This window comes from Rattus norvegicus, chromosome 5 (genome assembly GCF_021556685.1).
Source record: "Rattus norvegicus strain SHRSP/BbbUtx chromosome 5, alternate assembly SHRSP_T2T, whole genome shotgun sequence".
In the NCBI taxonomy this organism is placed as follows: Eukaryota; Metazoa; Chordata; class Mammalia; order Rodentia; family Muridae; genus Rattus; species Rattus norvegicus.
Genome location: NC_141538.1, coordinates 151,684,128 through 151,697,045, shown reverse-complemented (window position 1 = coordinate 151,697,045; position 12,918 = coordinate 151,684,128). Strand labels below are relative to the sequence as shown.

The window sequence follows — 12,918 nt, the reverse complement described above, 5'->3', positions numbered from 1 at the left end:
GCATGGAACATCCTGTGTATCAGCATTCAGCCTCACTCTGCCCACTCTCCAGAGAGTGCTAACTTGTGATAATCTGGGCCAAGCTTCAGACAGGTGTGGTGTGTCTGTTCATTGGTAGAGAAGAGCAGAAAGTAGGGAGAGAGAGTCGAGAGGGAGAGGCAGGGCCATTAGCGAGCATAGCTGGACGGAAGACAAGACAGTGGAGGAAAGAAGATAGAGTGGCTGGCAGGGCAGGAAGGAGCTTCACCTCACTTCCCTCAGTTGGGAAGACCTGCCTTCCCATGAGCGCTACTCAGGTCATCCAATCAGAGAGGAGGAAGGTGGAGCAACTAGACAAAGAAGGTGAGGAAACTGAGGCTCCTGAAGGTGGCCTCAGTGGACTCATTTCTGTCCTGTGGGGCCTGGATAGTTATACTGAAACAGGAGCCAGGGCGCAGGAATGGGCTCCTGGGTGTCAGCGATCCCACCGTCCCTCTACTCTCTCCCCAGTCGTTTTCCAAGACAGGGTCCTTCTGTTTAATAATCCTTGTGTCCTGGGTCTTGCTTTGTAGACCAGGCTGCCTCTGCCTCCCAAGTGCTGGGATTACAGGCATGTGTCCCTCATACCAGTTTCCACTGCCCCTCTAACAGATACATTGTAACGAGTCTTTATTCACTAGAACTCACTTCCCCATACAGAACAGCCTTGGTTACACTCCCAATTTGAGCTGTGGACTGGGGAATCACAAGGTCTCAGGGTGGGCCTACAACTCTGACCCTTCTCCCTCTACTTCCCAACTTCAGGCTTGGGTCACCACACCAGGCTCCATGAGGACAGGGAGGAGGGAGAAGATGGGAGGGAGGAAAAGAGAAGTTGGAGGAGTGGACTGAAGGGAGGAGGAGGAGAAGGAGGAGGAGAAGAAGGAGGAGAAGAAGGAGGGGGAGAGGACGAGGAGGAGAGGGAGGAGGGGGAAGAGGGGGAGGGGGAGGGGGAGAGGAGGGGGAGGGGGAGGGGAGGGGGAGGGGAGGAGGAATCACTGAAATGTAAAGAAACACTGGAAAGTAATTACAGGGCCCCTCTATTTCTGACCTGTATGTACTTAGCCTGGGTTTTGTCACAGGCATGTCTAAGAGTCAGATGGGGACTGATTAATGCAGATACTGATGTTATCAGCCCGCGGAGAGAGCTGAGTAGGTTTCCACTGGTGGCTGCACATCTGCTGCTCCACTAGCTGCAGGCAGAAGCACCCCACCCTCCTCAGCTGTGGGCAGCCGCGGAGCTCAGGGAGCCCAGTACCCTGTGTAAGGTCCTCGGGCTATTGCTGTCCCCTTCCAGACCTGAGTGAGGGGCTGCGCCGTCCTGGGCGCGCCCTGCAGTTCAGCCTCATTCTCTGCACCCACATGGCTGGGCACCAGCTGCAGACACAGCAGTTCCCACGGGATTCGTGGGTCCTAGGAACACACCGCAGGCAAGGGAGGAGGCCCGGGCATTGACGTCAGAGGGGCGGGGCCTCAGCGCCCCACCCTCTGCCTGGTTCGAAAATCCCAGCCCTGGCATGGATTCCCTAGGCTCCCTTCTGTCATCTCCCTTTGCTCCGTCATTCTCTGCCCTGTCTGGTTTAGGTTCCGGCCATGGGGAGTCCGAGACGACCTAACTGTCTCTCCATCCTGATCTTCTTACGAGAAGGCAGTCTTGGAGAGCTAATGTACTTCTCGGGTGAGGGACCGATGCGTCCTGGGGAGGCTGTGAGCTCGTTAGAGTGAGGTCAGAGAATGATCTCCGCCCTGCACTCCCCTGGCAGGTGAAGCTTTAACGCACACTAATAACGCCAAGTGCCACCCGTCTACAGTTTATAAAGTGCTTGTTTTCATTATAAAAGTTTCCAAAGGGGCTGGAGAAATGGCTTGGTGGTTAATAGAGCCTCAGGTTCCTTCAGAGGACCTGAGTCCAGTTTCTGGCATCTACACTGAGCGTCTCACACCCACCTGTAACTCAGATCTAAAGAATTCAATACCTCTAGCCTTCGAAGATAGCCGCACACTCGTGAAACACCCACAGAAATAAGTACAATTTGAAAAACAAAATCTTTGAAATTTTTAATTTAAAATACTTAAAAAGGAAAAAAAAAACCTATATGCCTGGGGGCTGGAGAGACGGCTCGGCGGTTAAGAACACTTGCTCCTCTTGCAAAAGACCTGGGTTCGGTTCTCAGGACCCACAAAGACTCACTACTCCCATAGTGACCTGGCACCCTCTGCTGGCCTCTGCCTGCACCAGGAACGTGAATGCTACCCATGTATATCCACAGGCAAAACATCCAAATACATAAGATAAAAAAATATTTTTTTATAAAAAGAAAGTGACGTGTTTGTATGATGGATAAGCACTCCCTGTGGCTAGCATGTGGAGGTCAAAGGATGTCTCTATGCAGTCCGACTTTGTCTCTACCTTCCATTGGGCTTCCAGCAGTGGAACTTGGGTCTCCAGGCTTGTGTGACATTACCCATTGAGCCAGTTTGCTGGCCCCAAAGCATTTCACTGGGGGTGCTTTCTTGCCTCCACCACATTCACAAATTTGCTGTATTGTCATTTGATAGGGGACTAACAGGCCCAGAGAGGCCGAGTCACTAACAGAAGGTCTCTGAGCTAGGAAACAGGTCCAGGGTTTGAACCTTGTATGCTGGACTGTACCGAGATAACTTTCCTGGGTCTCCTGGGCCTGCATCATTCTGGACAGCAAACCTTTGGCATGCCTGCAGCTGGGGGCTCTGAGGGACCAATGGGATCTCTAGGTTTGGATGTCAGAACTGCAAGGCAGAGAGGGAGTCTTGCTCTCAGGTCAGGCAAGTCTCTAGCCATACACCACACACCACACCACACACCACATCACACACCCTCACTCTGCTCTTTCAGTCTCTAGGACTGACAACACAAGGCTGTCTCCTGCCAGCTCCCAAGGGGCAGTTAGGATATAGGAGGTCAGGGTTAAGGTAAGAGTTCTCCAGATCAAAAGAGGAGCTTGTCAGCGAGGGAAGGGGATCTAATGCCTTAGAAGTCTTTAGGCTTTACCTCCTAAGATAAAGAGGCATCACCAAGTAAGAAGGTGTAAGGGGTTACTGGTTCTTATTTGTCCATTTATTTTGCAGTGCTGGGAATCAAACCCGGGGCCTTCGTTACACAAGCTAGGAAAGCTGTTGGTTCCTAAACCACACCCTGGCCTTGTGTAACTTTAATTTTTTTTCAAATCCTATTTTTTTTTTTGGTTCTTTTTTTCAGAGCTGGGGACCGAACCCAGGGCCTTGCGCTTCCTAGGCTAGCGCTCTACCACTGAGCTAAATCCCCAACCCCTCAAATCCTATTTTTAATGATGGTCCTTAACCTTCCTTGTAACCGCCACCCATCAGAGGTAAAGAATAGGGGAAGTGGACCTGTTTAGAAAGGTTCTTTGGAGCAACACCCATCGGTGTTATCTGGAAATCAGCAGATCAGTTCACAGGTCAGCCGCGGCAGCTCCATCTGCTGAAAAACACCTCACTGACACACCAGCAGTCCAGTCCAGTAGAGCTGGGTTATGGCATGACCTAGCAGAGACAGCCAGGCCTCAGCTTCCATCCAGTCAGCAGGAAGGATCAGGAGGGACACCAGGAGAAGTTCTTGGCTGTGCCTCTCTCAGGGGAGTGAAGATCAGTGAAGACGAGAGACCAACAAGCACTGCACAGATGGTTGTACTACAAGCCAAGCTCTGCCTCTGTCACTCTGTGGAGTCTTATTTGTACCCTCCAAACATCACGTGTCCTCCACGTGCTCCACCTCAGCGCCTGCATCCAATCAGCCCGAGTCCTTGGGAGCAGGGACAATACACCACCAGAAGTTTTTTGGGTGCATTTTTCTCTATGGTGTCTCGGCAAATGCAGCTTAACTACACACGTAAGGCAGACCAATACATGCATGTCGTTAGCAAAGAATCCTTCACCACGTGTCCTTTCACATGCTCTTTTTAGCAGAACACCCTCTCTCCTGTGTCTCCTTCATCGAAACGTTCCTTCACGAGTCTGCCTTAGCCTTTCACACCTGTGTCCACTTTAACGAAACGTTCCTTCACGTGTTCACCCCAGCGAAACACCATCCAACCCACTTTCAAAAGAACCCCTAAGTTTCTATTTCACCCTCGTTTTTTTCAGACCCAGGTTTACTATGCAGCTCGGGCTAGATAGTCTCTAACTACCAATCCTCCTGCCTCATCGCCAAAGTGCTGAGAGTACAGGTGTATGCCACCACGCATAGTTTTAATCTGGCTTTATTTTTCCACGTTTGGTTTCCCAGGCAGGAGACTGAGGCCCGGGCTGCAGAGGCAAAAGCTACTGAGCCTGTTTGGGCTCATGGGCTGGGTTTTGTGACGATTTAGAGTTGAAATGGAGCCTGCTCTTGGTTCAAATGGAAGAACGAACGCTTTCCCTCGACTAGTCGGGCCCGGCCTGCAACAGAAGGAGCTACGTCTGGGCCTTACACAATCCCGGTCGGCGTATTCAGGCTCAGTCAAGGGATCGGGGTCAGGGTTCATCCTAGGCTACAGGACAGGGAGACTCAGCCTTGCCTGGTCCTTCCCAGCCCAGATCCAACCCAGGATTCCTGCCCCAAAAGATTGAGTCAGGAAGTGGCTTGGAGCCCATAGCCTTAAGCTCCTAGGGAGACAAGGTAGCTTTTGGGGAATGGGCAGGAGTGCAATGGGGGAAAGGCTGTTCAGCATCAGGTGAGGCTTAGGAACCTCTCCCACCCTAGAACACACCTGCCAGGACTGAGGCCTGTGGCTGCCATCTTTATTGTTTTTCCATTCAAGGTTCTGCTGCTTACAGAAGCTGGAGGCACCAGGGACAGGTCTGGTGTCTGGCTCTGCAAAGGGACAGGAGTGTGGGTAGGTTCTCCCATGGTCTGCAGGACTCTGTTCACACAGGGGTATGTATCCTAGAAAAGCGCTGGTGGAAGACAGTAACTGACAGTCCCCATTTCTGCCACCATCACACTCCCTTCATGCCCCCCTGTTGTGTCCCAGGACAGCTCTGGAAGGGGCTGGACCCCTGGTGACCTGCCTGGCCAGGGTGCTGTGACTTTGTGACTGTTGGTGGGAAGGTCGTTGGAACCACTTTACCTGGGCTTTAGCTAGTATTGTGGATTTGATTCTTGAGGCTCTCCTTGCTGGTACCAGTGACAGGGAGTGTCTCTGTCATTCACTCTCCATCCGGGAGCATAAAGGCCACTTGGGAGCCAAGTCACTTGGGACATGTTGTGTCTGTAGCTAAGACACTTGGCCTGCTATGACCTACTGACATATCCTTCTCCTCTCCTGCTCTGAGTCCTGCAGTGACTCCCTGGTCCCACTCCTCACTGAGGAGACAGGAGCCCACCCGTGTAGCAGGAGCCTACCTCACTCCACTCCTCTTGAGCCCATGCTCCCCATTTCTATCCTGTCCTTACCCAGTTAAACCTGGGTAACTATGAGGACGTGTCCTTGTTTTATCAAAGGGCACCCTGAGTGGCTTCCAGGGGACAAGAATAGAATGCTAGGCCTTTCCCTGGCTGTCTTTGGCTTCCTCTCCTCCTGGCTCACGGCCCCTTATCCTCTGGAACATGTGGCTGCGACTCTGTTCTGCAAACACAGCAAACTTGCTCCTGCTTTGGGGACTTCGAGACACACCTGCCCCTCGTTTCCCTGTCCAGCCAGTTCCTCATATTTTCAGCCTTAGCTTCGAAAGGCTCTCCCAACCCTGTCCTCTCCCCAGGCTTTCACAGGGCTCTCCAGCCACCACCACCCCTTCAGTGGTCCCATTACTGCTGACTCACCACCCTTTCTCGCCCCCTAGTCACTTTGTCCGGTCCACGGTTTCTTTACTGCAGTTTTAGAGACCAGATCTACCTCTGTAGCTCAGGCTTCTGATCCTCCTGCCTCAGTTTTCTGAACAGTTGTGATTCCAGGCCTGACTGGTAGACTAGTATTTAATCCAGAGAAGTAGGAACTCACGCATGAGCCAGGGAGGCTGACTGAACCAGACAGTGAACTTTGAACCACGCATCACTGACCCAACAAGAGGGCTACAAGCAATACTAGAGCTACAAACTGATGAGAACCCCCAGAAATGTCGCCCCTGGGCCCTGAAAGCTGGGTCTGCAAAACACCCACCACTGCTCTGTCCACTGTGCTGGGGCCGGGCCTGCAGGAAGCTGGATGCCTAAAACTGCACTGACTTCACTATAGCTGCTGTGCTCTGCAGAAACCTGTTGTGTTACTGCACTTACTGGCTGGTAAAGCCAGCAAGGGTGTGGCAGGGTGTGGTAGAAGATAACATCTCTACGGCAGCCAAGGGTAATGGTACTTTCTAGGACTCTGTGGAGTTTGGTGGCCATCTTCCTTTTTTTTTTTTTTTTTTTTTTTTTTTTTTTTTTTTTTGGTTCTTTTTTTTGGAGCTGGGGACCGAACCCAGGGCCTTGCGCTTCCTAGGCAAGCGCTCTGCCACTGAGCCAAATCCCCAACCCCCTTTTTTTTTTTTTTGAAAATTTTATTTATTTTATTTATATGAGTACACTGTCACTGTCTTCAGACACACCAGAAGAGGGCATCAGATCTCTTTACAGATGGTTGTGAGCCACCGTGTGGTTGCTGGGAATTGAACTCAGGACCTCTGGAAGAGCAGCCAGTGCTCTTAACCGCTGAGCCATCCCTCCAGCCCCGGCCATCTTCCTTCAATCCATTTATTTTTGAGGCTGGTCTTAAACACTCTGTGTAGTTGAAGATGTCCTTGAACTCCTGATCCTTCTGCTTCTACCTCTTGAGTGGCAGGATGGTCACGCGTGTTTTCTGTTGTGCTGCGGGGAGAACCCAAGGCTTCACGCATGCCCAGGTAAGTTGTTTAGGGCCCTACCCAGCTGCCTTTATTGTACAACGAAGAAAGCGTAAGGGTCCACGATCTGTCGAAGAATGAGGCCCCAGACTTAAACAGTATGTAAACGCAGAGTGTTTTATTCTGCAGAAGTCCAGCGTGCTGGGGGCTCCCATTACCAGACTAGAGAGACACCCAAGAGCGAGCTTTCAGGCCTGATTTAAAGCACATTAGGGAATTCCAGGGTAGGTGACCTCTATGTTAGTCTGTCTGGTCCATTCCATTACTGGAGTGTGGGGACTGGAAACTTGCTGGGGAGGTCTGGAAACTGTTGCTGAGGAAGTCTGGAAACTGCTGCTGACCCATTGTCCTTGCCTCAGTCAGGTGGTGGGGCAGTTTCTGAGGCCTGGACTTGGCCTGGAATCGCCCAGTTCTTGGAAACAGCGATTTGGGCCTGGTCTCCTTAACTGCCAATTTGAAGCCTGTCATGGAGTCAGCCTAACCTTCTCAAAAATCCCAGAAGGCTGGGGTCCACTTCTGCCCTCTGCCTCTTGCTTGGATTGAGCCACTGCAAGGGAGGAAATGGGGTTGTCAGCTGTCCATCTGTCCAGCCAGGAGGGTATCACAGGAGTGTTAACCACTGAGCCGCAGTGCCTGGTCCATGTCATCTGTCCATCAAGGCCACAATGTGCCACCACCATTTACCATGGACAAAACTGCCACCTACTCATTGCCAGCATTGTCCCTTCTCTTCCTGACACCAAGATCTTTCCCACCACTGCCCCCGCCCCTCACCGGTCACTGTTGATGATGTCACTGTTGCTGCTGTGGCCATGATTACTTTCATTCTGTCACTTCACAGCAGTGGTGGTGTCCAACTGGCAGGGAGGTCACTTCCTGGCTGTGGAGCTCACAGGGTAATTGCTTAATGAGATGAGATGGTGAGGTCCCAGCAAGGTACTTAACCTGTGCTCTGGGGTTGGGGATTTAGCTCAGTGGTAGAGCGCTTGCCTAGGAAGCGCAAGGCCCTGGGTTTGGTCCCCAGCTCAGAAAAAAAAAAAAAAAGAACCAAAAAAACAAAAAACAAAAAAAACAAAAAACAAACAAACAAACCTGTGCTCTGTGGGAATCTTCACAGGCTCTGGACTTGGTGCCCTGGACTATGACTTCAAGGATCCTAAGAGACCCCTGGAGGTCATTCTGTCCATTCTCCTGCCTCACTATCACTTTGTTTTTGGAGTAGGGGAAAGCAGCACCCTGGGACAGTTAAGAGTGCTAGCAGACATTAGAGCTGGTGACTCGTGTCTGTAATCCTACCACTTGTGAGGCTGAGACAGGAGGATTATTGTGAGTTCCAGGCTAGCTTGGCCTATAGTGTAAGACGTGTCTCAAAGACCGAAACAACAAACAAAGATCACCCATTGAGTTGTTCTAGACCAGCGAGTGACCGCACCTTGAAACCAGAAACCCCGCCTTGGTTTGGTCCTTTGTAGGACGGAGACTCAAAGAGTTGTCACACAGGGTAATAGAATAACAATCCCCTTGGGAACACAAGTGAATAACCTGGCCCCGTCTGTCACCAAGAAGCCCTCAGGGAGAGCCTGCTCCTCTAACGTTTCTTTCTTTGGTCAGAATTTAGATTTCTAGGTATTTATTTATTTATTCTGTTTTTTCAAAACAGGGTTTCTCTGTGTAGCCCTGCCTGGCTTCGAACTCACAGAACTCCACTTGCCTCTGCCTCCCATGCTAGGTCTAAGGGAGCATACCGCCATGCAGACTAAGTTTATTTATTTGTTGTTGTTTTCAGAACAGGGTTTCTCTGTGTATCCCTGGCCATCCTGGAACTCACTCTGTAGACGAGGCTGGCCTCAAACTCAGAGATCCTCCTGCCTCTACCTCCCAAGTGATAGGGTTAAAGGTGAGAGTCACCACTGCCCCGGCTTTAAATTTTATTTATTTTTATTTGCTATAATTACTGTGTGTGTGTTGTGTGTGTGTGTGTGTCTGTGTATATGTCTGTGTGTATCTGTGTGAATATGTGTGTGTTGTGTGTGTGTCTATGTGTGTCTGTGTGTATATGTGTGTGTTGTGTGTGTGCATATGTGTGTGTGTGTGTGTATGTGTGTGTGTGTGTGTGTCTGTGTATATGTCTGTGTGTATCTGTGTGAATATGTGTGTGTTGTGTGTGTGTCTATGTGTGTCTGTGTGTATATGTGTGTGTTGTGTGTGTGCATATGTGTGTGTGTGTATGTGTGTGTGTGTGTGTGTGTGTGTGTGTGTGTGTGTGTGTGTGGTGGGGGGAGAGAAGAGGTCACAGTGCACATGTAGAGGTCAGAAGTCAGCTCTGTGAAGTCAGTTTTCACCTTCTACCTTTCTGCGGTTCCAGTCATGTCACCTGACTTCCACAGCAAATGTCCTTACTCACTGAGCCATCTCGTTAGCCCCCTTGCATCACATACTTAAAGTAGCATTCAAGATGCGCCAGCCACTATTCTGAGCACTTTGCAGGTTCAGCTCCGGTGTTTAAACAGCATAAGGGCCCTTGAGACTGTACTGATATTGGTTCCTGTTTATGGTTTATAGAAATCTAGGGGTGGGAGCACACCCTGGAGTCCTGTCACTGTAGAGCTAGGTACAGGAGAATCAGACATTCAGCCTCAGTTTGGTGACAGAGAGAGTTCAAGGTGAGCCTGGGTTACTTGAGAACCTGTAGAAACAAACAATGGAACATTATATGTAATAGATGAAGAGAAGAAGCACAGAGAGGTTGAGTGTCTTAGCCAAGGTTGCACAGCTGCCTAGTGCTATAACTGGGGTTAAACTCAGGAACTCTAGTTCTGTCTCTTTAACAGCAGGTACTAACCTCCTCTCAGGCTTGTTCCTCTGCCCTTCCTGTCCAGTGCAGGCGGAGCGTGGCTCTTCCCACCCACATGTATAGAGGACTCCCAGCAGTCTCATCTAGTTCCTTTTCTTGGAACAGCTTCTTGTCTGGGCCTTCTATCCCTCCCAGTCAGGAAGTCCTTCCTGTTGTCTGATTTGCTTGTGGGCTGAAGCAGCAGTTTCTAGAGAAGAAGCTCCTGAGGGGGAAGACTTATGAAAGGGGCCTCAGGAGGCCAGGTTGTGGGCTGTCAGGGCTTGTAGAGTTTCTCAAAGTCTGGAGAGGGGTTCCAGACATTGGCACAAGGGCTGGACACTGGGCACTGCCACACGGTTGTCTGTTCCAGAGGGCCGTGTTTCTCACCCCTCCTTCAGGCACTGGCCTCAAGCCTCATGGAGCTCTCTCCCTTCTGTAAGGCCCCACCCAGGGGACTGCTGCTCTCTCTGTCCTCATGTCCCTGTCCTCACAGGCAGACCCCTGAAGCAGCCTCTCTAGCCCCTCCCTCTCTTGGTTCTTTTGCATCTCTGGTCTGTTCTGGAGACTCACTGGGAGCTGGTTTTAGACCCACGGTCCTGCCCGTACCAAACTACTTCATCTTCTCTCTCTAACTTGGTTTCCATCTCAACCCAGGATGGGGTCCAGACTACAAAAGACACGGAAAGTCCCCTGAGACTGGTCCTTTCTCATCTAGGCCCCAGGCTTCTGACATCTAGTGGGTTCTCACTGTGACCCAGGCTGAGTGGCCATGCTGACCTAAAGGCTGACCAGGGAAGTTCCCAGACACACATGGTTTCCATGAACGTTCCACAAACGTGGCAGCCAAGAGAACTTTGTGGTAAGTCTACAAGGTGTGTCCAGTGTGGCCCTGGGGCCACATATGTCCCGGGATAGTTATGAACATGTCTTAACATGCTTGTAGATGACAACAGTGTGTCATATTTCCAAAGATTGGACACCCCTGGTAGTCTTTCTTACGGGTGGCAGGCTTGGCCTCCTCACTACGTTGGGGTCTCCAGCCTCACAGCTCCTGCCGGGGTGGCTGAGGCCTCTGGGGTGACTGACTTCTCCAGCTTTGGCCTCACTGCTGGGATCCGTGGGTGTAGGGTGCTCTGTAGCACCCTCTGGCTCCCTGTGGGTCTGGCACTGCCTTGTAGCCTGTCTTGCAGGCTCTGGCTTGGCACCAGTGGAAGATTCCTCAAGGCTCCAGCTTCCAACTTCCTGCTTCTTCCCCTTCATCTCCTCAGTCAGCACCTGAGGCCCCACGCTTCATCCTGCACCCAAACCTCCGAAGCTTCCCAGCACGCTCTCCCCTCACCTTGGCCCAGTTCTTCTCCAACTTGAAAATAAAAATGTGTGCACCTAAGGTCCCGTGTGGAGATGCATGTTTTTAATCTCAGCACATGGAAGACAGAGGCAGGCAGATCTTTGTGAGTTCAAGGCCAGCTTTGTCTACATAGTGAGTTCCAGGCCAGCCAGGACTATACAAGGAGGCCCTGTTTCAAAATAAAATAAAACAAACGTGTGTATGACCTTGCATGCATATACATTCGTGACTGTTCATACTTGGCACATGTATGTCATGGTGCAGAGGTGGAGTCCCTGACTTCCGCCTTAACTGAGACAGGGTCTCTGGTTTAGCATGGCTCACAGCAGACTAGCTGGGCCTTGGGCTTCTAGGAATTCTATTACTGTCTCCCATCTGGCTGTAAGAACACTGAGATTACAGATGTGCATCACAGCATCTGTCTCTCTAATGACTCTGGGGACCTGAACCCCAGGCTTCAGGCCCACACAGGAAGTGCTTTATCTCTCTGCCCTCTCTGTAGCTCTTTTTCCCTGGAGACACCAAGCTCATGGCCCCCTCCCTAAGGCTTCACATCGGGGATAAACTGGGCTCTCGACTTCTGTCACCTGGCCCTTCTTAGCTGGTTTCTGTTACATCTGCCACTGTTGTCCCCTAGCCCTCACTCCCCAAGTGTCTCCTCTCCCTGCAAGACTCAGTGTCCCTAGTATGGTTGATAAGTGGGGAGGCTCAGAGGCCTAGTGCCTTGCCTCAGTTTGGGCCAACTCTGGAATAGTTCCTCAGAGCCTCTTTGTACAACCCTCAGCATCCAGTCAATAATGGAGGTCTGCTGCCTCCCCCCTCCCAACACCCCCAACCCCCACTCCACTCACACCCCCACTCCCACCCTGACCCCCACTTCCTGCCCTGCACCGCATGCTGTCACCTTAGCAAAGCCTTCATTTGCCTTCTCAGCCTGTGTCCAGGCATGCTTGGGCTCTGGCCCATTGGGAGGCTTGTGGTCACCAGCAACTGTATAGTCTGGGTCCCAGGGGGAGCCTAAACTGAGAGCAGCGAAGGGCAAAGGGCAGTTGCAGAACCCCTCGTCCTCTCACCCCATCACCCCCCTCACTCCCTCACCCTAGCCCCACCAGGAGCCACAAAGACAATATGGAGGGGACACAGAACTCCAAGCAGATCACTCTCTTCCCTAAGGTTCTACAGAACTTTGGGGGTGGGGTGGGCAGATGATGGGCTCTCCGAGAGAGTCAGCTCTTCTCAGCAGCCTGGGCGTGGCAGTTATCTGATTGGTTACATCCCAATCCCTCCATCTCACCTCACCAGGGACATCAGGCAGGGGCCTGTGCGCTGTGAGATTTGGGGTCTCCCTAAGCTGTAACAAGGGTCTGCTGCTGGACAGGTTAGCAGAGATTAAACTTGGACCCCTTCGGAGTCTCTCTCTGGGATGGCCTCTGTTTTTCTCCACTGGTCCTCCGCCTAATTTCTCTCTGTTGTTTGTGCCTATCAGCCCCCTGTTGGGGGAGCGTAGGAACACAGCCCCATGCTGACTTCACTCAGGAGACCCTAGGGAAAGAGTGGAGGATGAATGAGCATAAACCCATCCACAGTATAGTAGCGGCAGCTGTGGTTCAGTGGGTAGTGCGCTTGCCGGTGCACACAAAGCCCAGGACATCCTAAACCAAGCACAGAGGTACGTGGGTAATCCCAGCACCTGGGAGGTGGAACAACGGGACCAGGAACTGGAGTTCAGTGTCTACAAAGTAAGTCCCAAGCCAGCCTGAGATTCTGGTTCAGAAAGACAAAGAACCAAACCAAATAGACAAACAGTGACCGCAAAATAACCACTGTCCCCACAGCCGGGTGTGGCCAGGCTGGGTCTGACCTG

General features: G+C 51.5%; 1 long non-coding RNA gene across 1 annotated transcript; it reads right to left on the bottom strand.

Moving 5' to 3' along the window:
• Positions 1-6,971: 6,971 nt before the first annotated feature.
• Positions 6,972-8,280, bottom strand: LOC148006089 (uncharacterized). Its single transcript, XR_015621200.1, has 2 exons — positions 7,648-8,280; positions 6,972-7,420 (listed from the first exon to the last, which is right to left on the bottom strand). It is a non-coding gene; the product is annotated as an uncharacterized LOC148006089 (long non-coding RNA).
• Positions 8,281-12,918: the final 4,638 nt, after the last annotated feature.